The sequence below is a fragment of the Microcaecilia unicolor genome, chromosome 9 (genome assembly GCF_901765095.1).
Source record: "Microcaecilia unicolor chromosome 9, aMicUni1.1, whole genome shotgun sequence".
In the NCBI taxonomy this organism is placed as follows: domain Eukaryota; kingdom Metazoa; phylum Chordata; class Amphibia; order Gymnophiona; family Siphonopidae; genus Microcaecilia; species Microcaecilia unicolor.
The window spans coordinates 89,651,547-89,676,537 of NC_044039.1; positions in this window are offsets into that span (position 1 = coordinate 89,651,547).

The window sequence follows — 24,991 nt, forward strand, 5'->3', positions numbered from 1 at the left end:
ATTTGTTCGGATCATATCACTTGTCAGGTTCAACATAGGTTGTAGCTTTTGCCAGTACTGAGCTGTGCTATCAGTACTTGCTGTCTGCATCGGGAAGAAATGACGTCCTGTCTGAATTTGGAATGGGGTCAATTTAGTACACCCATTAGGTTGGGCCCTTATAACCATCAAAGCTAATGGTAACAAATCAAGCCAGGTATATGGTTTACCTGCTGTTTCCTTGTTTAAAGCCTTCAGTAATACTCTCAATTTAGTTTTTAAAATACCATTGTAGCGCTCCACCAAACCATTGGAGGTGGGGCGATACACTGATACTTTTCTGTGTGTTAAACCCATAATCGTTTCCATTTCTTTCAAAACACTGTTATTAAAATGTGTCCCGTTATCAGAAATTATTCTAGATGGACACCCATGTCTTGGCATAATATGAGTTACCAGGCATTGTACCACTTCATGTGCTGTCTCCCTTTTACATGGAAATGCTTCTATCCACCTTGAAAAAGCATCCACCCAAACTAACAAATATCTTTTTCCCTGCACTGGAACAATCATATCAGTGAAATCTATATACCATTCTTTTGCTGGGCCTTCTGGTATTGGAAGTGTCCCAGGTGATATTTTAGGACCTCGTTTAGGTATGTTAATATTGCATACCATGCAATTTTGCACAACCTGTTGAATCAGGTTATCAATTTTTAAAGTCCAAAATCTTTGCTCAAATTGTTGCCTCATTGTTTCCTTATTCCAATGCATGGTTGCATGCCACTCAGCCAATACCTTAATCACCTGACTCATTGGCATGCAAGGTAATCCTTCTTCTGCATTAAACCATTCACTTCCCAATTTCATACATCCTCTCTTCAACCATTTTTCACTTTCCTGTCCCTCTGGCTGCCACATTTCAATCTTATCTACATTCGTAAGTGGCCCTTCCTGTGTCTGTCTAGTATTATACAAAATCTTTTCACTTTGCTTAACCACCTCCGTTGCTGCTGCATCAGCCATTGCATTACCTAGTGCCTCAAAGGTTGGCCTTTCAGTGTGGGCCGGGGTCCACACAACTGCAGTTTTTCTACCTTCACGTTCCCTTCTTGCCAATATTTCAAACAGCAATTTCCAATATGTGTAATGTTGTAGATTTTTACCTGCACTGGTTATCATCCCCCTACGCTGCCATTTTAATATATGATACTGTAGTGAACTTGCAACGTAACCACTATCAGTATATATAGTGACATTTTGAGTCATATCAGTGTGTTGTAAGGCCGTAATAACGGCTAAAAGTTCAGCATGCTGTGCAGTCTGATCAGGAGGGGTTTTATATTGTACTTGCATTATCTTTCTTAGATTCTCATCTACCTGCACGCAGGCAAAGCCTGCAACAGTCCTTTCACAAGCTCCATCTGTAAACCATATTAATCCATCAGATAAGGGTTCAAAAGTAAGACAGTGAAATGTAGGGATTTCTATAGTATCGATCTCACCCTTTTGATCGACAGGAAAAAGCAGATCTATCTTATTTCTCTGTTCTTTAGTTAATGGTATTATTCTTATATCTTGTCCTAAAAGTACTGCTTGATATTTTCCAAATCTAGTGGCTGTCAATGCCGTCTGGCTAGGGCTCAACAGCGTTTTAATCGTGTGGTTGGTATGTATTACAATAGGAACAAAAGGCATTTGTGCTCTCCATTTACCTACTGCTGCCACAATAGCTGTCAGTAACTTTGGTATTTCTTTCATTCCCTTCTCCACATGATTAAAAGAGCCTGACAAAAAAGCTACTGGTGCATTTACTTCATTATTTTGATTAATCATAGCTGCCCAACTATTTCCCATGTCTTTTACCCACAAATGCACAGGTGATTGGATATCTATTACTGCTAAGGGTCCTGGGGATAAGAAATCCCTCACAATCTTAGCCAATACCATCTTATCCTGTTCTTCCAATACAATTAGTGTATTCTTTGGTGTGGCTGCGGGCAGTTTCAAATGTTTATAAAGTCTCATTACTTTTTGTGTATAATTTGGTATCCATTGTCTGCAGTAATTTAACATTCCCAAAACAGCACGTAACTGAGTAACAGTTTGCGGTACCGGGGTTTCATTTAAAATAGATATAACTTCCGGTATAATGACCTTATGTTCTGCTGAAACATTTTGTCCTAAAAAGGTGACAGTAGACTGAGCTATAACACATTTTTCCCTGTTACATTTATATCCTAACTCTCCTAATAACAAAAATAATTTTCTAGTCCAATCTAGGCATTCTGCTTCAGTCTCAGCAGACAGTAGAATATCATCTACATAGACAAACAATGACACCGTGTCAGGCAATTGACTCCTGAAATCCTTTAAATCCATCATTAGTTGTTTTGAGAATACCGATGGACTATCAGTAAAGCCTTGAGGCATCCTAGTCCACCTGTATGCCTCATTCTGTACTATAAATGACGTCAAATCCCTAGACTCTGGATGAAGAGGTATTGAAAAGAATGCATTAGACAAGTCAATAACAGTGTTATATGCATATATATTCTGGGTATGCAAAAGAGTAGCAGGATTTGCACAAATCGGAAATTGATTTCTTGTAACCTCATTTAGCTCTCTTAAATCATGTACTATCCTTACATTGTTTTCCCCTTTCGGGACCGGAAACAATGGGGTATTGTACGGGGATACTGAAGGTTCAATAATACCACATTTCAATAATTTATCAATGTGTTCCAGGGTTTTGGATACTAATTTAGGTCGTATGGGGTAAGGGTCTTGCTTCGGCCCCTTTGCCCCTTCTATTAATTCTATCTTATGGGGTTTTGCATTTACGGCTAGTCCATATGGTGACTCACTTGTACTCCAAATATGTTGCGGTAATTCTTCCATAACCCTTACTTTATTTTCATTATTCAACTGTTGAACCATGGTGAGCAAACTTGGTATTTCTTTATTTCCAAAATCTAAACACAATCCTAATTGAGACAATAAGTCTCTACCACACAAATTTACTGGGCAATCAGGTGCCACTAAGAAGGGTACCACAGCCTCCCTTGAACCGTGCGGTTGGCATTCCAAGCGCACCAGAGTGGGTTCTGTTAGCCTTTTTCTTTGTTCTATCCCCGTAAATCCCACTGTTGTTCTATACTGATTTGAAAGTTTAACTCCCTGTGGTTTTGCACACAATACAGAGGTACTCGCCCCTGTATCTATCAAAAATCTCACAGGAGTTCCATATTTGCCAATTGTCAATGTAATAAAGGGTTCCCTTGTGTCTAATCTGAAAATCATTCCCTCTTCCTGACACGGGTTTGCTTCCAGTCAATAGCATTGGTCTGGAATATTCTGCCAAGTTGGAAAAGCATTTACAGTACCCTGTCTCTGTACTGCCGCTCCTGGTCCCTGTGATTGCGTCGCTGGCTGCTGTATTGCAGTCTGCGGGGCACTCGCAGGTATCCCTACTACTTGTGGCATTAATCCTTGCTGCGTCTGCATTTGTACTTGGGGCATTCCTGCATTCTGATAACATTCTGAAGCATAGTGACCAAATTGCTGACAAATCATATTGTTCAGATGTTATTAAAGATTTTAAATCACCTCTTTCACCTATTAGCCCTACACACAGAACTAGCTAGGACTGTGACTAATTCAAGCCAGATGATCTCTTAACACTGCAGGAATCTCACTTAAAAAAAAACAAAGTTAAGTTGCAAAGACATTCCACATAGAGAACCAGAACTTATCATTCAAACAGAACAACACATATTTTAAAATAAACAGAGATCACCTTATAAGACAAAATCAAACTTATTTAAATCTAATCTAAAACAATCTTTTAAAAGGAACAAAACAAATTTCAGTTCTTCCTGACCTTTCTAACCTGTACACCCGAGAAATCAAAAACAGATGACATTCCTCAACCTTCAGGCTGAACCAAAGGCTGATTTTCCTGTTCTCGCTGTATTTTTTCTACATCTGCATGAAAAAGATCTGCTGCTAAAGAAAATAAATTCCAAATTGTAAGATGCTTCTCTAAGCTTTTCTTCTGCCTAGTTTTATTTTTATTTTCTTGTAAGTAGCTCAGGAGAGATAATAATTTTGGACGATCAAACGACCCATCCTGAGACCAGCTCAAAACAGAATCTTTTGCATCATATTTGACCCATTTGTCATGTATTTTTTCAATCTGTTTTTTTTCTAATGGGAATAATTCTATGACATGCTGCAAAGGGGAGCATTTTTTTGAACTATCTAAATCTAAATACATAGCATAAACAGGAGGCTTTTCTTTCTTATCTGCCCCTTTCCCTTTCATTTTATTCTGACTATTACAATTTCTCCTATAGAGCCACAACCTACAAAAATATACTAATGCACTTAAACAAAGAAAATATACAAAAAAGAAAACTACAAAGCTAAACAAATATACCAGTAATAAGGCCACAGTGTAAGCTTACTCACGCGTCTTCTTATTTCTCTTTTTAGCAAGCTCAGGAGTCACCCGTATGTCCACTTCAATAGTTTGATCAATCCCACATCAGTGGAGCACAGAAATCATCAGGTTTAAACAACGCTTGCTTTGCTTTCAATCCTGTAAAAAACTTCATTAACAACAACTTAATTTGTCCTTCGTCTCGCCTTCTCTTTTCCGTGTGCGGCCTACTCCTGGCTGGCTCGCCACTTGAAGAGACAGCTAGACGAATTTCATATTTAATATAAACAGTTTATTTACAATTGTTCTGAATAGCTCAATGGGCTATTGCAGGAAGCATTTCTTGATACAAGTCAGAATGAATGATCAAAACAAAGCAATGTAAAGCAAAGAAATCAGAATGCTATATACAGAGAGAGAAATCTATATACAGACAAAGAAAAATTCAAAATGCTTACTTATTTCTTTGTTCCACTCTCCTTATAATCTTCTCCTGATATCACGTGCTTGCAGGCTGTACCATACCATAAATCCTACAGCAGAACATATGCTGCATCTGGTTCCCATTATCCCACAGACTTTCTGGAGCCTGCCTTTGGCTGATGTGGGCCTCATGTCTCAGGAGATTTAGTTTAGTGTTGAAACAGCTTGTTCTGCATGATCTTTGAAGCTTTCCACTTCTATCCTTTTATGCTTTTATTCAACATTTTTATGCTTTTATTCAACAATGGACTACAACAGGAAACACAACAGGGCACACTCTGACCCAGTAGGCAGGGGGAAAAGCACCATGGGAGAAGAGCCTACCAACTACCAACATCGTGAGACTATAACACAAGCTAATGAAATCACGGAGCCCAATACTCTACACCCACCACAATGCAATGCTGATGTGACCCTGTACTGCACCCGAGAGCCACATCTGACCCAGGGAAAGGCTGTGACAGGATCGAACACATTCTGCTGTCATGGAGGTGGGTACGGCATTTGAGGCTGGAATAGAGGCTGGAAAAAAGTTTGTAAAGTGGGGGTTTTTTTGGTGGGAGGGGGTTAGTGACCCCTGGGGGAGTCCAGGGAGGTCATCCCCGATTCCCTCCAGTGGTCATCTGGGCAGTTGGAGCACTTTTTTGGGACTTGTTCGTGAAAAAAAGGGTCCAAAAAAAGTGACCCAAAATCGCAGTAAAAACACCTTTTTTTTTTTCAATTATCAGCTAAAGACGCCCATCTCTCCTTGGCTGATAACCACGCCCCAGTTCCGCCTTCACCACACCTCCGACACGCCCCTGTCAACTTTATTCGTTTCCGTGATGGAGTGCAGTTGGAAACGCCCAAAATCGGCTTTCGATTATACCGATTTGGGCGCCTTTGCGAGACAAACGTCTATCTCCCAATTTAGGTCGCACTATAGGCATTTTTCTCTTTCGAAAATAAGCTGGATTTGATACCATCATTGTAATACCTTGTTCTGCCACCAGGGGGATTACAATAATATTTTTGGTCTTATTTTGTATCCCTCTCCTAATTATTCCTAGCATCCTGTTTGTTTTTTGGCTGGGCAGAAGATTTCAGCGTATTGTCTTTTTCTTCAGTGCTGATTCCTAAAGTGAACCCTAACATCAGATAGCTATGATTTGGATTATTCTTCCCAATGTGCATCACTTTGCATTTCTCTACATTAAATTTCATCTGCCATTTGGATGCCAAGTCTTCCAGTTTAATATGGTATTCCTGAAATTTTTCACAATCCACATGCATTTTAACTAGTTTGAATAGTTTTGTGTCATCTTCAAATTTAATCACCTCACTCGTCATTCTGATTTCCAGATCATTTATAAATATGTTAAATAGCACCAGTACCAGTATAGATCCCTGCAGCATTCCACTATTCACCCTTCTCCTTTGAGAAAAACGGTCATTTAACCCTGTCTTCTGTTTTCTGTTCAGCAACCAATTCTTAATCCACAGACAGACATTGCCTCCTATCCCATGACTACTTAATTTTCTCAGGAGTCTCTCATGAAGTACAAAAGCTTTCTGAAAATCCAGAGTTTCAGCCATGGAGCAAAAGTTGGAAGAGTTTTGGAATCTGGAGAATAATATGATTAAAGTTAGGGAAGTTCTTTTTAGAAGAATGGAGTATATGGAGATCTAATTAAGGAAAAGTAACTTAAGATTTATTAACTTCCTGAAATCTCCATTGATACCAGCAGTAGATATGTTGAAAAAGTAGTTTAAAGAGATTCTTGGAGTGCTGGAGGATAATCTTCGATAATTAATGCTCATTATATATCTGGAATGAGGAGATTAGGAGGATCTGGTTTTATCTCCTCCAGTGTTGTACATGGGTTAATGAACCTTACTGAATTTTTAGAAAGTTCGCTGATGGAGATTAATGAGCTTACAACCCCAGTTCCTATTTTTGCTCTTGAGATGGATAGGAATAATAATTTGCATTTATATTTTCGAGTGTCATCGGACAGCGCTGTTTAGCTGAGAAGCTGTCATTTTTCCCCAACCATTCGGACCCTGAAGCAGCATTGCTCATTTGAGCTGGAGCGAAACACTGGCCAACGTTGGTCTGGGGGATTATCTAGTGTTGAAAATTGACTTCAGGATAGACAACTCTATTCAAGCTAAGTACTTAATTCTGAGGTTTTGAACTGAGCAAGCTTTTGGAAACATTTGAGCATTTGATACCCTAAGTGAGTGGGTTTGTAGTTTTGCAAGTTTTGTTATATTTGTTGAAGTTGAACAGTAAATGAGGGAAGAAGGTTTTTTCAGCAAATGATGAGGAACAGAACATATTGATCACTTTTAGCTCTATAGACTGGCTGGTCTGGAGATCCTTGAGGCTTTTTCCTTCCCTCAAATACGTGTTTTATCTTCATATATTTTTTGCCTTAATAGTGGGTCAAGTTTGGTGTTTGTACTCAAGATTTTTGATTTAATTGACTCCACATCCACCTGTGTTGTTTTGTAGTGTATTTCCATCATATGTCTGTCCTGTTTAGGGGAATTCCAGTACAAGTGTTCCTGTTTTCTCTAGGGATATGCAAAAGAGAAGAAGGGAATTCCTGGTTTTAAAACCAAGAACTCTAGTTTTAAGATCTCTTTTCTGGTTGAAGTTTCCCTGTGGATGTTGTGTGACATTGAGTGGACATACTTTTTTTGATTTTTGAACCTAAACAACTTATCAATTTCATTAAAACCAGAGACTGGGGTGTGGAGTAATCCTGGTGATAGCTATATTTTTTCACGGAAAGGGTGGTAGATACGTGGAATGCCCTCCCACAGGAGGTGGTGGAGATGAACACGGTAATGGAATTCAAACATGCGTGGGTTAAACACAAAGGAATCCTGTTTAGAAGAAATGGATCCATGGAATCTTAGCAGAGATTGGGTGGTGACGCCGGTAATTGGGAAGCAAAACCAGTGCTGGACGGACTTCTACAGTCTGCATCCTGATCGTGTCTGAATAGATATGGATGGGCTGGAGTATACATTTTAAGGGGCTTCAACATTAGCTTCAGAACTTTTAGTACAGGAACAGTGCTGGGCAGACTTTTACGGTCTGTGCCGAGAAAGGCAGGGACAAATCAAAATTGGGTATATATATATATAAAGTATCACATACCATGCAAAATGAGTTTATCTTGTTGGGCAGACTGGATGGACCGTTCAGGTCTTTATCTGCCGTCATTTACTATGTTACTATATAACTTCTTGTACTAGCTAGCTACAGTAGACAACTTACAACCATTTTCGTTTATAATGTTGTGGGTAATGCTTTATTTCTTTCTTGATCCAGGTGGAGTAGTTTGCCAAAGTTTATTTCTTCTTTGTTTAACACATTTTTTCAGTTTACTTTTTCCTTTGAACTGGCTGTTTCCTGCCATTCAATAGTATTGTTGAATGTTATATTAAAATGAATAAAGAATACATTAAATGGCAAAAAAAAACATTCCATGGAAGTCTAGTGCCTCCCCCCCCCTTCCTGAATTCACTCCCTAGCATGTGGCTCATTAAACTGGAGATATTCAGTCTATACTGACAGAATACCAATGGTTCAGCTTTCTGACTGTGTAATATTACCCCACAAACACCTGAACTGTGTCATGTAAAGCAGGCTTGGTAAATTCCATTAGTGACAGGCCACAGTACTGACAATGGGGAAGATCATTCCCTGTTGCTTACTCCCAGAAGTAACAGGTAGCAGTCCCTAGACTATCTAGATAATAATTAAAGGCCTTTTCCTCCTGAAATTTATCCAAACCTATTTATACAGCCAGGTATAATATTAACTTTGACCACATTCTCTAGAAACACATTCCACAGCTTAACTGTACACTGTCTGGTATCATACTTCCTTCCACGTGTTTCAAAGCTATTCATTTTTTTCTTTTTTTTTTTTTGTGGGGGAGTGGGAGCTATAATGAAAGCTGGTTTATGTGTGTAAAATATATTCTACCTGTGAAAATCAACTTTTTGAATACTGTCCACCCTTAATGTTGGTGAAAGTACTTGTGTTACTGTACAGCATATACAGTTTTACTTGCTTTGTTAAGAAACTTTCCAAAACATCCACGGATCCCCCTCCCTCCCACCCCTGAAACATCCAGACCCCTCCCCCCAGGATTGCCGTGATCCTACCTGTCCCTGGTGGTCTAGCAAAAAAAGGAGAGGAACAATGCCCATTCACTCCTTTCCATCTCTGCTGCCTCTTCAAAATGTCTGCTGCAACCTCTAGCAGCCTTGCAATACTTTGGTAGTACTGCAAGGTTGCTGCTAGAAGTTACAGTAGCCATTTTGGAAAGGCAGCCATGATGGGCAAGAGCAGGTAGTCATTGCTCCTGCCCATTTCCTTCTAGACCACCAGGGATTGGGAAGATAGGACTGAGGTAATCCTGGGGGAGGGGGTTCTGGATGCTCCGAGGGAGGAAGGATCGGAAGGGGTACTTTCATGTTCTTATAGGGGGTAGGGGGAGGAAGGGAGACCCTTGGGGTGTTGCTAAATGTTCTGGGGATAGGAGGGATATTCATTGCTGGCCCCACAAAGCTAGGTGTCCAAAGTTAGGACTGCTATTTATCCAGTCCTATTAGGTTGTTTAGTTATGTGGGCATTGGTACTTAATATTGCCAGCAAACACATAGTTGCTATCTCCTCCCTGTCTCCACCCTTGGAATGCCCTTCTACTGCCCAGTTTAAAAGTGGTCAGAGCCAGTTAAGTGCTACTGAATATCAGTGGCTGGCCCAAAGAGCATGATTTAAGTGGGAAGGAGCCTCTTCTTTCTTCTGTTGTCCTTACTTCTCTATGTCGTCTCTAACACTGATCATTCCCCTTAATACTTTTTCTCTGTTTCTCTCTTCTGTGCATCACCACTTAGCAACTAGATCATAGGCAGTCGGTGGCCCAACTGTTTGGGGAGGCTAAAGGGGGCAGGATTAGGGGTGGGGCCATTGGTGGAGCTTAAATCCATAATTGTCTGATAACACACAGAAAAAATAAATAAATAAAAATAAAAGTCACAATTAATACCTTTTATTAAATTTAGATATTAGATATGTATCATATGTCAAAGAATAAAGTGGTTGCTCAAAGCATATTCTAAGCACAATCGCTCAACTGCAAAACACTATGAACAACTTTGTGCAAAAACACACTCAGAACCTTACTGTACCATAAATATTACACTGGGCAGAACCTAATACACCAATATACCACCCATATGGAAAATGCAGACCATCAGCAATATGAAACAAGGGATCATATCATCACAATTCTCATGTAGAGCCACAAAACACCCTAATTCATGTTTAATGTGGGATAAAATGTCATAAATAAGTAAATAAATATAAACTTTTAATGTTGAGCACCTGATTCTCAAAGTGGACATATTCCAAACACTATAATGAAAATAAAATGATCTTTTCTACCTTTGTTGTCTGGTGACTTTTTCTGGTCATGCTGGCCCAGTATTCGATTCTGCTGCTATCTGTACTCAGTGCAGGTCAGGAAGTCATCCTCGTTAAATATCTCCCTGGCAACCCAGGACACCTCCAGCCACCCCCCTCTCTCCCAGCAGTAAGGTAAACAAACCATAAACCAATTTCTACAACTGGTTACACAAGGCTAGAGGGCTTTCACTGCAGCTCCTGCTGTGAGGATGGAGGTAAATCAACAATTTAAACCCCTCAGAGCACAGCAGGGGAGGCTTAGCCTCTCCAAGCCTCTTATACCGAGCGCCTATGAACTAGATTTTACTCCTAATTCTCTCTTTCTCTTACCTTCTAGAACTCACTTTTCCTCTTTTCACATCTCACCTACCTAAGATCTTTCTATCTTCCACTCTCTCCTCTCACCAGCCCTCATTTATCTTCCTCCAAGCAGTGGCATAGTAAGGGAAGATGGTGCCCAGGGAGGAAGGAAGATGGTGCCTAGAATCCTACCCTTCCCCTGGCAATGGGGGTCTGTTAACTGCACTCTCCCCTTCCTGGTACCTTTTAAATCCTTCTGTCCTTCACTAGCAGCAAGCAGGGATTCCTACCTGCAGCTTGCATCAACTTGAGCTTTCCCTCTGCTTTAACTTCCTGGTCCTGTGAAGAAGCCTGAATGTCAGGTGAAACAGTGACCTTGTAGGATCTAAAGTTAAGTTTTCCTAGTTTAGATTTTAACAAAGCTTTTGACATGGTTCTGCATAGATGACTAATAAATAAATTGAGTGCCCTCGGTATGGGCTCTAAAGTGATTGACTGGGTTAGGAACTGGTTGAGTGGACAGAGGGTAGTGGTAAATGGAGCTCATTCTGAGGAAAAGGATGTTATCAGAGGTGTGCCACAAGGTTCAGTTCTTGGGCCTGCTCTTAAACATTTTTGTAAGCGATATTGCTGAAGGGCTGTCTGGTAAGGTTTACGTTTTTGCGGATGATCCCAATATCTGCAGTGAGGTAGATACCCCTGATGAGGAAAGACGCAGCAAAGCTAGAGGAATGGTCTGGAATTTGGAAGCTAAGAATTAATGCTAAAAAATGCAGGGTCATGCATTTGGGTACAGTTTAGAGGGTGATTAACTTTTGTGCATGAAAGAGGAGCAGGACTTGGGTGTGATCATAGGTGATGATATTAAGGTAGCCAAACAGGTAGTAAAGGCAAGGGCAAATGCTAGAAGAATGCTTGGTTGCATAGGGAGAGGAATGGTCATTAGGAAAAAGGAGGTGATGATGCCCTGTATAAGACTCTAGTAAGACTTTAATTAGAATATTGTGTGCAATTCTGGAGACCGTACCTTCAAAAAGATATATACAGGATGGAGTCGGTCCAGAGAGTGGCTAATAAACTGGTCAGTGGTCTTCATCTTAAAGTATATGGGGAAGACTTAAAGATCTCAATATGTATAAGAAAAGCAGGAGAGGGGAGATATGATTGAGACATTTAAAGACCTATGCGGCATAAATGCATAGGAGGCAAGTCTCTATCAATTGAAAGGAAGCTCTGGAATGAGGGGGCATAGGATGAAGGTGAAAGGGGTTAAACTCAGAAGTAACCTGAGGAAATACTTCTTCATGGAAAGGGCGATGAATTCATGGAACAACTTCCTGGTGGAAGTGGTGGAGACAAAAACAGTATCTGAATTCAAGAGAACTTTGGACAAGTACATATGATCTCCAGGGGAGTGATAGGCATGGATGGGCAGACTGGATAGGTCATATGGTCTTTATCTGCCTACATGTTTCTATGTTTCTACGTTATCAGTTTTTGCACCCAGGATTACACTGCCTTAGACTGTTTGTTTTCTCTCTCTCTCTCTCTCTTTCTGTTCCTGTTCTATCTGGTGTTTGTAGTTATTTTCTGTCTTTGATACTTATTATATGGTTTTGTGCACCGCTCTGATTGTGTTTGAAAAGCAGTATATCAAGTCTAATAAAGCATAAGCATTATATAATTAGAAAAGCTTTGAGCTGGAATCAGCTTTTATAGCCAGCATTGCTCATATGTTTATATGATTAGAAACGTTTGGACCTGGAATTGAGATTTAAATTACACTGAAGAGCTCTTGAAAGGTTACACAAAAATGGCTCTGGGAGTTTTTTTTTAATGAACAATAAAAGAAACATTTAACAATCTGCTGAGATATTTCAATGTTAATCTCTGTTAAGGCTACCCCACCATCTGCCAGCATTAGCTACCTTCTGTCTTCCCCAGGACTGGCTCAAGGGATTGCTGCGCTCTGAGCCAACGTCTTCAGTACCTTGCCCCTCCGGCAGCGGCAGCACCCCCCATCTACCCATATAGGCGCCCCTTTCATTGTGTTATGGCATTGCTCCTCCCAAGGTGTAGCTAGGTGGGGCACCAGGGGAGTGACTGCTCCCCCAAAGGATTTCCGAAGGTGGCGGTGCCTATTTTTCAGGCGGTCTGTCGCGCCTATGCAGTGTGTGCACCAGTGCATTTTTTCTAGCGAAAAAGGTGCTGGTACCCAAATAACAGACCACCTTTAAGGGGTGGGGTGATCACTTAGGGACCCACCCCACAATAGCTAGGCCCCCTGCAACCAGTCACAGAATCTATGACAAGACAGAATTAGTGTGTAGAGCCTGAGCTCTTTCATTAAAACTTGGGGACCATGGGTCAATTTTAGCAGACAATGGAAAAGGTGCCAGTACACAGTACCCCCAAGTACCCCCTAAAAAAGCCCTGGGGTGCACACACCTATATAGTCTACTCTCCGCTCCCCCTGGCTTCACAATCTGGCTACACTTACAGCTCCTACCTGTCCTCAGTTCTGCAAACCTGCTGGCAGCAGCAGTTTGAAAACTGGAAGCTTCTTTCCAGCCCCTGTCATGTCCTGCCTATTCTGATGCAATTTCCTGTGGGCAGGACATTGGCTGAGGGAACACAGGTTACTCCTGTAAGTAAGTTTGCAGGACTGCAGACCAGGGTTGCCATATAAAAAAAAAAATTCCCACACAAAACAGCCCAAAACCCGCCCAAAAACCGCACACACCCCACCCCCGACATCATCACCCCCTCCCCTTCCGTCATCACCCCCACCCCCGCCGTCATCAACCCCGCCCCTTCCGTCATCACCCCGCCCCCGCTGTCATCAGCCCCGCCCCCGCCATCATCGCCCCGCCCAAAACGTCAGCAAACCCCGCCCAAAACATCACAAGCCCCGCCTCTGTCGCCATTAGCCCCACCCCCCGCCGGCCGTAAAACCGCCCCAAAACCTGCACAAAAAAAACAAAACCAGCCCAAAAAACGCAACCCGCCGCGGGCAAAAGTTTCCCGCGGCGGGTTGCGGAAAACCGCCCAATTGGGCGGGAAAACCGCCCATCTGGCAACGCTGCTGCAGACAGGCAGATGGGGGGAAGGAGGAGGGGGAGGGAGCAATGCTGGAGCAGAGGGGAGAGAGATGTTAGGGCAGGGCAGTGAGGAGATTGATGCTAAACTCACTGGGAGGGGAGGGGCAGAAATGGTTAACCATTGGACTATGTAAGGCACTGGCAATAACATCAGTGGCTAGAGATTTTGGAACCCTTTATGGCCAGCACCCTGAGCCACGCCTTACCTGGTCCAATTGTTAAGTTGGCCCTGCCCGCCCCATGTCAGTCCCTTCACATTTTTCTCAACCTCAGATCCCTTCTGTCATCCCCAGCTGCCATGTCATCCTGCAGCCCTCTTCTCTCACCCCCAGCCCCAATGTCAGCTTCAAATCACAACACCAGCAATAATTTGCTGCCCTCTATGTCAGGGATCCTCAGTCTAGAAACGTCTCTCTCCCTACCCCAGTGGTCTAGCATTTTTCTATTCCCTCTCAGTAGTCCAGCATGTCTCCCTCTTTCTTTTCTCCTGAATTCCCCTCCCCATGTTCTGCATCTCTACTCCTCTTTCCCGCCCCCCACCATGGTCCAGCATCTCTCCCTCTCTTCCTCTCTCCCCACGGTCCAGTATCTCTCCTTTCCTCCTTTCTACCCTAGGGTCCAACACCTCTCCCTCTCTCTTTTCTTCCTCTCCTCTGCTCCCGGTATGGTTTTTCTTTCTCCCTTCCCCCCAGTCCACCATCCAGTATCTCTCTTTTCACGCTCCACCTTCCCTGCTCACGATTCGGCATCTGAGTCTTCTTCTCACTCCCCTGCTCCTGCTGCATCTACCTTTCAACCACTAAGTTTGCTGGAAGCAGCAGAACCTCATACCAATTGCCTGTGACCTGCCTGGCTCCTTCCTACTTCCAGGACTGTCAGCCTTGTTTTTTTTTTTTAACATGCTGACAATCCCCAGAGCAGGAAGGAGCCACAGGAAAGAATGTGAGTTGGGAGTCCCATATCAAACCCAAGGTTGCTATTGAGTTCTTAACAGCCATAGGACATTTGGCAATGTTTGGGGTGCAAGAAAGAGATTCTGAACTAGAGATACAAAGCACCTCACATTTAGCAGGATTCAGAAGTAATCAATGATTATGCAACCAGGTTTTGTTCTTATCCAATTTCTCTTCTAATCTGAAAAACACTATCCTGACAATTGTGAGCTAGAATCATCTGAATATCATCCGCATTAAAATGAGCATGTAACCCAAGGTCCTAATTCAGTAATGCAAGAATTGATAGGAATACATCAAATAATATAGGGGCCAACACAAAGCCTCGAGGGACCACATAGAATAGATGATAGCTATCATAAACCTGAAATGTCTGTCCTGAAAAATATAAGTGAAACCAGTTCATTACTGCACCAGAAATGCCAGTTTGCTCAAGTCTGGACAACAGAAGAGTGATTGATTATGTTGAAAGCTGCAGCAAGAACTGAATAGCCATGAGGAGGAATGGCCTAATGGTTAGGGCAGTGGGTTGCAGACAGGGGTGTAGCCAGACCTCAGCAGGAGGGGGGTCCAGAGCCCAAGGTGAGGGGGCACATTTTAGCCCATCTCCCCCAGCCGCCGACCCCCCCCCCCCCCACCGCCGAACCTCCCCTGCCACTTTCAACACCCCCCCTGCCGCCGCCGCAAGGTACCTTTGCTGGCGGGGATCCCCAACCCCTGCCAGCAGAATTCTTCTTCAGCGCCGGTCTCCGGTGCGTTTGCTGATCTGTGCTGTGAGTCTTGAGCAGTTTCATTTAAAGGAACGTGCAGGACGTCAGGACTCACAGCACAGATCAGCGAACGCGCCAGAGACCGGCGGGGAAGAAGACTAAGGCTGGCAGGGTTGGGGACCCCCGCCAGCAAAGGTACCTGGCAGTGGCATCGGTGGCGGGGAGTCGAAAGTGGTGGGGGAAGGTTGGCGGGGGGGGGGGGGGGGGGTGTCGAAAGTGGAGGGGGCCAGGACTAAATCTGTGGGGGCCCATGCCCCTGTGGCCCACCTAGCTATGCCCCTGGTTGCAGACCTGGGTCAAATCCTACTGCAGCTCTGTTTGACACTGGGCAAGTCACTTAGCTTTCCATTGCCCCAGGTACAATATAATACTAGATTGTGAGCCCATTAGGAACAGTACCAGTACCTGAAAAAGAACATTTTGAACCTGCTTAGGCAGTATATAAATACTGAAGTAAATACAATCTCTATGCTTGTGTTTCTGGAGGAGCGGCTTAATGGTTAGAGCAGCAGGTTTTGACCCCAGTGTCTTGGGTTTAATCCCCACTGTAGCTCCTTGTGACCTTGGGCAAGTCATTTAACCCTCCATTGCCTCAGGTACAAAACCCAAGACTGTGAGTCCCTAGGGACAGAGAAAGCACCTGCTTGTAATGTGTGATTGTTCTCCATCTTGAACTTGATGATTAAGCAGATTATAAATACCAGAATTAAATTAAAATTAAATTACCAGTAAGGTCTCTGTGCTGTGTCTATCACAGAAACCAGATCGATATGTGTGAAATGCATTGATGGAATTCCAAAAGCATACTACCTGAGATGATATTACTTTTGTCAAAAGTTTGCATGCAAATAGTAGGTTTAAAACTGGTCTATAACTCACCAGGTCTAATTTATTAAACGGAAGCTTATCTTTAGTAAAGGATGAAACACAGAGTGTTTCCACTGATCGGGAAATAACAGAGAAAATATTTTTCACTCAACATGTAATTAAACTCTGGAATGTGGCAAAAGCAATTAGCTTGGCAGGGTTTAAAAAAGGTTTGGATACTTTCCTAAAAGTCCATAAGCCGTTATCAAGAAGGAAAATCCACTGCTTATTTCTAGGATAAGCAGCATAAAATCTGTTTTACTCTTTTGTGATCTTGCCAGGTACTTGTGACCTGGATTGGCCACTGTTGGAAACAGGATACTAGGCTTGATGGACCTTTGGTCTATCCCAGTATGGCAACAAGTATGTTCTTATGTTCTTCTACTAAACTGGAATTCAGAATATCTAGGAAAATCAAAGAAAAAGAGTCCCAGCATTCCTTAATCATTAGCAGATAGTGTTCCTCTGAAGTTGAAGTGGTACAGTGTACTGTCAGCAATTTTCCTAAGAAAGAAGTGGTAAGGGGAGTAAAATGGGAAATGCAGATCATAAATGTCCTATTGGGGAATGTAGAGTGTGTAACAGGACCAGGAGTGATGGGTTTATATTGAGATTCTGTCCCATATTCTATATTTTCTAGAATTCACCCCCACATGGAAGACTTAATTGAATGCGGCTATCAAATATTACTTGTTCTCTATCTGGCTGAAATTGGATAAAGAGGTTTCTAAGGCCTTTGAGTCTTCTTATAGTATCTTCTATGTATAATTTAAAGATGGGGGAGGTGAGGGCTGTGATATTCAGAAATGTCATTTTGACTTGCCTCCTCCAATACATTAGTTGATTCCCCTGTGGCCCCCAATACTTTTGTCTAGTGATGACACTGAGTGACCTACAGCATCAGCATGCTGTAATGCCTTCGTACATTTTAGTAAATATTTAATGTTACAAAATGTTATGTAAACTTCAGTTTTAGTTAGACAATTTTGCCTTAACTTTGAGGGGCGAGGTTTGGTATGAAAATATGTTATTCAGGGGTCCTTTTACAAAGGCGCGCTGAAAAATGGCTTGTGATAGTGTAGGCACGGGTTTTGGGCATGCACCAATCCATTTTTCAGCGCACCGGTGAAAAAGCCCTTTTTTTCTTTTTGTTGAAAATGGACGCGCAGCAATTTTGATTTTGCCGCATGTCCATTTTGGGTCTGAGACCTTACTGCCAGCCATAGACCTAGTGGTAAAGAATCTGCATGGTAATGACCTACACGCGTCAGATGCCAGTTGGCGTGCGTCTGTTACACGCACCAAAACATTAAAATATTTTTCAGACGCGCGTAGCGGATGCGCACTAAAATTGAAATTACCGCAAGGGCTACGTGGTAACTGGGCGGTAACTCCAATTTGATTTGCGTTGGCCGCGCGTAGGCGCCTACACGGCTTAGTAAAAGGGGCCCTCAGTTTGCAATACTGAAACCAAAGAAAGCTGTAACAAAACATGAAGCGCATTGGATTAATCACAAATTTGCTGTTTTTCAGCCTTCTAAGCTATGAGAGTGGGTCCCACTGTCTTCGCTGAGCTGTTTTGTGTTGCAGATGAATCCTGTGGTCTCACAATAAAGTGGCTATCTTCTCAACCAGCATGACCTGCCTTCTGTGGGCTGAAGTAGCAATAGGTCAGCAGGCCGCAGCAGGTTTTTCCCACACAAAAAGCCTTCAGGTTTTTCCCACACAAAAAGCAGTCATAAATACAGTGGTTACTCTGTACCCATGGTAATAAACAAAACAAAACTGTAATGTTACATTGATTACTGGTGCAATCCCCATGGGTAAAATGTTCTCATAGTATTTGTACTCTTTGTGGGCAATTTGATTTTCACCACAATACAGTCCCCTATTCCTAGTACTGTCTGAAAGAGGAATGTCCTAGTAGCTTGTTTCACATAAATTAGGGGCCCTTTTACTAAACTGCGTAGGCATCTATGTGCACCCAATGCATGCCAATTCAGAGCTACCGCCCGGCTACCACGTGGCCCGGGCAGTAATTTAATTTTTTATGCGTGTCCACTATGTGCACCAGAAAATATATTTTCTGGTGTTAACTGGGCGGTAACTGGGCGGTAATCGGCATTAAGCGTGTTGATGATTACTGCCCAGTTAATGCATGAGACCTTACCACTAAGTGAATGGGTGGCGGTAAGGTCTCAGACCCAAAATGGACACGCACCAATTTTCATTTTGCCACACATCCCTTTTCGGCAAAAAAAAAGACATTTTTTACAGGTGCACTGAAAAATGGATCTTTGCTCGTCCAGGAATGCTCTCTTCTCAGCCTTCTCTTCTTAGTGTGTGTATATATATATATATATATATATATATATATATATCTATACCTGAGTTTGATTTGTGGCCTTTAGTTTTTATTATTCATTTCTTCAGTTAGGAAGACGGTAGACCATAACTAAGGATGTGAATCTTTGCTTTGTTTGGTTGTATTCCATTTTATCATGTATTTGTTTATTTTCCATTTACCAAACTGCAGTAAAAGGGGTCCTGCGCTAGCAGCAGTGCTTGTTTTTGCCATGTGCCAAGGCCCCTTTACCACACAGAGTAAAAAGACCGAAAAAAAAGATATGGCTTTTAGATTCACACTTGCCACGTGGCCATTTCAGGGAGGAGCGCATCCTTGGAGTGGAATTACTGCTGGGCTGTTCTGGTAGTTCCGTATTGGTGCACGGCAACCCTTTAGTAAAAGGGCTCCTAATTTTCTATTTTAGCGTGTTTTATTTGCTTATTTTCCAATTTAGCGTATGTTATTTGCTTATTTTCTATTCTAACGTGTGATATTTGCTTATTTTCCATTTTAGCCTGTGTTATTTATTTATTTATTTATTGCATTTCTACCCCACATTTTCCCACCTCTTTGCAGGCTCAATGTGCTTATTTGCTTATTTTCTATTCTACCGTGTGTTATTTGCTTATTTTCTATTCTAGCGTGTTTTATTTGCTTAATTTCCAATTTAGCGTGTGTTATTTATTTTCCATTTTAGCATGTGTTATTTGTTTATTTTCTATTCTAACGTGTGTTATTTGCTTATTTTCTATTTTAGTACATAAGTAATGCCACACTGGGAAATGACCAAGGGTCCATCGAGCCCAGCATCCTGTCCACGACAGCGGCCAATCCAGGTCAAGGGCACCTGGCAAACTTCCCAAACGTACAAACATTCTATACATGTTGTTCCTGGAATTGTGGATTTTTCCCAAGTCCATTTAGTAGCGGTCTATGGACTTGTCCTTTAGGAAACCATCTAACCCCTTTTTAAACTCTGCCAAGCTAACCGCCTTCACCACGTTGTCCGGCAACGAATTCCAGAGTTTAATTATGCGTTGGGTGAAGAAAACATTTCTCCGATTTGTTTTAAATTTATTATACTGTAGTTTCATCGCATGCCCCCTAGTCCTAGTATTTTTGGAAAGCATGAACAGACACTTCACATCCACCTGTTCCACTCCACTCATTATTTTATATACCTCTATCATGTCTCACCTCAGCCGTCTCTTCTCCAAGCTGAAAAGCCCTAGCCTCCTTAGTCTTTCTTCATAGGGAAGTCGTCGCATCCCCGCTATCATTTTAGTCGCCCTTCGCTGCACCTTTTCCAATTCCACTATATCTTTCTTGAGATGCGGCGACCAGAATTGAACACAATACTCAAGGTGCGGTTGCACCATGGAGCGATATAACGGCATTATAACATCCTCACCTTTCCTAATAATACCCAGCATTCTATTCGCTTTCCGAACCGCAGCAGCACACTGAGCAGAAGGTTTCAGTGTATTATTGATGACGACACCCAGATCCCTTTCTTGGTCCGTAACTCCTAACGTGGAACCTTGCATGACGTAGCTATAATTCGGGTTCTTTTTTCCCACATGCATCACCTTACACTTGCTCACATTAAACGTCATCTGCCATTGAGCCGCCCAGTCTCCCAGTCTCGTAAGGTCCTTCTGTAATTTTTCACAATCCTCTCGCAAGTTAACAACTTTGAATAACTTTGTGTCATCAGCAAATTTAATTAGCTCGCTAGTTACTCCCATCTCTAAATCATTTATAAATATATTTAAAAGCAGCGGTCCTAGCACAGACCCCTGAGGAACCCCACTAACTACCCTTCTCCATTGTGAATACTGCCCATTTAACCCCACTCTCTGTTTCCTATCCTTCAACCAGTTTTTAATCCACAATAGTACTTTTCCTCCTATCCCATGACCCTCCAATTTCCTCTGTAGCCTTTCATGTGGTACCTTGTCAAACGCCTTTTGAAAATCCAGATATACAATATCAACCGGCTCCCCTTTGTCCACATGTTTGTTTACTCCTTCAAAGCGTGTGCTGTTTGCTTATTTTCTATTTTAGTGTGTGTTATTTGCTTATTTTCCATTTCAGCATCGGTTTTTGCTATGTGCCATGGTCCTTTTACCACAAAGGGTAAAAAGGCTGAAAAAAGAAATGACCGTTGTCACAACTGTCAGAAATGGTGAGCCCTTGGACCAAAGCTGAAGCTTTGGCAGACAAATCGCTGGGGCTGGCACAGGCAGGAATCAGAACAGACTGGACTAGGATAAACTGACTCAACAAGGCAGAATAGAGGTAACTAAACACAATGGACAATACAAGAACCGGATCCAGACAAGGCAAGGAAAAGAAGCCAAAGGGGCAGAACTGGAACCCAAACAGGACAAGGCATGACTCGGAACTGGACTAAAACTAGGACTGGGACCCAGAAATGCAAGACAAAGCAAAACACGAAAGTAGATTAAAACTGGGTCCAGAAAAGGGCAAGACAAAGACAAGACAAGGACTGGATCTGGACAGGACTAGACTGAGAGACAAGACAAAGCACACCGAGACAGGCAAGACAGGGCAGGAGCTAGGCAACAGAATAACAGAAGCAAGACAATACACAAGGCAGGAAAAGGATTCAGGATACTCGAACAGGATTCTCAAATAGGCTTGGCTGGAAAAGGATTCAGAATTCTCAAACAGGCTTGATTGGAACAGGATGCTGGAACAGACTTGGCTTGGCTGGAACCAGATTCTGGAACGGGCTTGGCTTGGCTTGGCTTGACTGGAACCAGAGTCTGAAAGGGACTTGGCTTAGCAGGGAACTGGGACAGAACTAGCTCAAACATAGAGCAGGAGCAGAACCTGGCTGAAACACACACAGGAACAGAACTTGGAAGAAACAGAGCTCAAGAGCCAGGAACCAAACATGGCAGGCAAAAGATTAAGCAGACTAAGGGAAGACAAAAAAAACAAAGAAGCAATGTGCTTACCTGCACCCACAGCTGGATAGCAGTGAAGTATTCAGGTATGATGCTGGCTTCTACAGACTCAGAATAAACAGACAAGATCCACACACACAGGAAACAGAACAGGGAATACAGAAACAGAGCTTGGTTAAACAGAGAGGTTGGCTCATATAGAAGATGAATCCCTTAGAAATGCTCTGACTCAGGTCCAGGCCATAGATAAGAAACCATTATCCAAACCAAGCATGCTCTGTGCAACCTCTCCCATATTTTATAATAAAACAATGACTTGCTTTATAGATCAGCAACAAAAAAAAACAACCAAAAACAATCCCCTCCCCCCCCCCCCAAAAAAAAAGAACCCAAAAACTTAGAGGGGGAAGAGACTGAGTTGCTCCTAGTACCTCAACCCTATCATCGCAAGTACTGCAGCTGGCTCATAGTCATAGGGGGTTATTTCGGAGAGAAAAACACTCAGGATTTAATATTGACCCAGTTCTGTTGGCCAGAACTATACAAACAAGTGCAACTTTATTGACAGTCTTGCCCAACATGTTAGTTGAGTATACTTGCTGGGGTCTGACATATTCTTTCGTACCTATGCCATTCATAGCACCCTTTTGAGTGAGTGAGTGGCCATAGAATTGAAAGACCCACTGGAAAAAACCACAAGGTAATAAATAAATATATTTTGCTAATATTGGATTATTCTACTTGGTATCCAGAATTCACAGCATTTTGCAATATGAAGACTGCCACAGTAGCAAATGGCTTGATCATGTATTTCTCATGAGTGGGACTATCCAAGGAAGAGCTCACAGACCATGGCATGTACTGTGTCATGGGTAATGAAGTGTGTGCTCTGCTGAAAGTAAATACTATTTGTACCTCAGTATACCACCCCCAAACCAATGGGCTAGTCAGGAGCTTCAACAAAATCTTAAAACAAATGTTGAGGAAGTTTTTCACTGAGGATGGAAAGAAATAGAATGCATTATTACCTTATGAATTGTTTGCCACCTGCAAAGTACCACAAAGTTCAACAGGCTTTTCTTTGTTCAAATTGCTCTATGGAAGACAACCCAAGGGAATCCAGAATGCTTCCGGGAACCCTGGGAGAAGGAGCCAAGCCCAGGTCAAAACTTGGTCGACTATGTCTTGCAGATACAGGAGTGGCTGAAGAAAGCTGGGGAGGCTGCCAAACACTGTCTAAAGAATGCTCAAGCGATGCAAACCAGGGAATGCAACCATTTCATGGTCCAGAGGATCTTCTAACCTGGATATTGAGTTCTGGTGCTTCTACCCTCATCAGAGAGAAAACTACTATGCAAGTGGCAGGGACCCTACAATGTCATAGGACTGGGCTTATGGACTATAAAAGTAGCCCAACCTGACAAATGGGAGAATCAAATCTTCCATGTGAATTTGTTCACATTTGATTTGTTAGAAAAAAATTGATTCCCCTGACCTTGGCTGTGGTCCAGAGGTATAAATTTGGGCCAGAGATCCCATTGAAGTCCAAGTCACTTCACCATTTGAGGACCAATTCCAGCAGCAAACCTTTGTTCAACACTGTCATTTATGTTCATTCCCTTCACTTTAATTCCTCACCATCACTGTAAATAAATGTACATTTGCACCTAAAAGGTCTCTTGAATCAATGTGCGTCTGGCAGCTACACCTGTAGCAGTGGGCAGCTGTATCAGGATGGGTCTAACATTTATTTATATTTGTACCCCACGCTTTCCCACTCATGGCAGGCTCAATGCGGCAGGCAATGGAGGGTTAAGTGACTTGCCCAGAGTCACAAGGAGCTGCCTGTGCGTGGAATTGAACTCTGTTCCTCAGTTCCCCAGGACCAAAGTCCACCACCCTAACCACTAGGCCACTCCTCCACTCATCATCCTGGGAGGTAAAGTCCCTATCCTGGTCTTCTACTGTCTCATGTTCAAGAAGAGCAAGTCCTCTTTGGGTGGCTATATTGTGTAAGATGCAATATGCAGTAAATATGTTTTATACCCTCTCAGGACTGTATGGGAGCTCACTTCCTGTTCTATCAAAGCACCTGAAGTGGCTCTTCAGGAGACTAAAGGTGATTTCAATCACAGACTTAGTACACCGATGTACCGTATAATAATGTTCTTCTTGTGGTGTCGTAGGCTGCCTCATAGGACTTAGGAGTCAGATTTCATGAGATAGATCTTATCACCGAGGGTGGAAGCATGAGAAAGTGGGAGCTTGTTAGGATTCACAGCAAGGTTAAGTTTTTAAAAGCACATTCAACATATGTTTGGCCAGCGTGCAACAGGTGCCAATGATTTGGAGAGAGCTGACAAATCATATCAACAATTGTTGCTTCTGCATGGTACCTCTATTTGGAAAAGGTTTATCAAAGAAGAAAAAGTGTAATATGCAGTATCCAAGCATTCCATCAGCTATACACCCAGTACCCCATGGAGAAGGACTGCTGGTTTCTGATGCACCAGAATCATTCTCACTTGAGTTCGACAAGGAAGAGGATGAAACTTCTGATCTTGAATCACCAAAGTCAAATGATCCAGATTTCCTCCAATGCTCCTTATTTGAACCACATCTCATAACACAAGGTGACCTCAATGACATTGTCAGGGATTTGGAACTACCTAAGAATAATGCAGAGCTGTTGGGCTTCAGACTACAGCAGTGGAATCTCCTGGCATGTGACAGAGTTCAAAGAAACTCTGTCACATGCCAGGAGATTCCATCAAAAGGATCTTGCCCCATTCTGCTTCATGGAAGGTGATTCTGTAGCCTGCAACAAACCTGATGGTCTTATAACTGCCCTCAATATCATTCATGATTCAGATGAGTGAAGACTGTTACTTGATTCATCGAAGAGAAGTTTTAATTCTATTTTGCTGCACAATGGCAATGTTTTGCCATTAATTCCAGTTGGTTTTGCACTTCACATAAAGGAAACCTATGACAATATGAAACAACTTTTGAGTCGCATAAACTATGACCAGCATCAGTGGCAGCTTTGTGGGGACTTGAAGATTGTTGCTCTCTTGCTTGGTCTGAAGACTGGATACAGAGTACTGCTGTTTTCTCTGTGAATGGGATAGTTGTGCAAAAGATTCCCACTACATCAAGAGAGACTGGTTGCCCAATCATTGGAGCCTGGGAGGAAAAGTATTCAGCATCCACTGCTTGTTCAATCAAAAATGATTTTGTTACCACCTTTACACATCAAACTGGGTCTAATGAAGAACTTTGTCAAGGCCATGGACAAGACAAAAGCAGCTTTCAAGTACCTTCATGGAAAATTTACA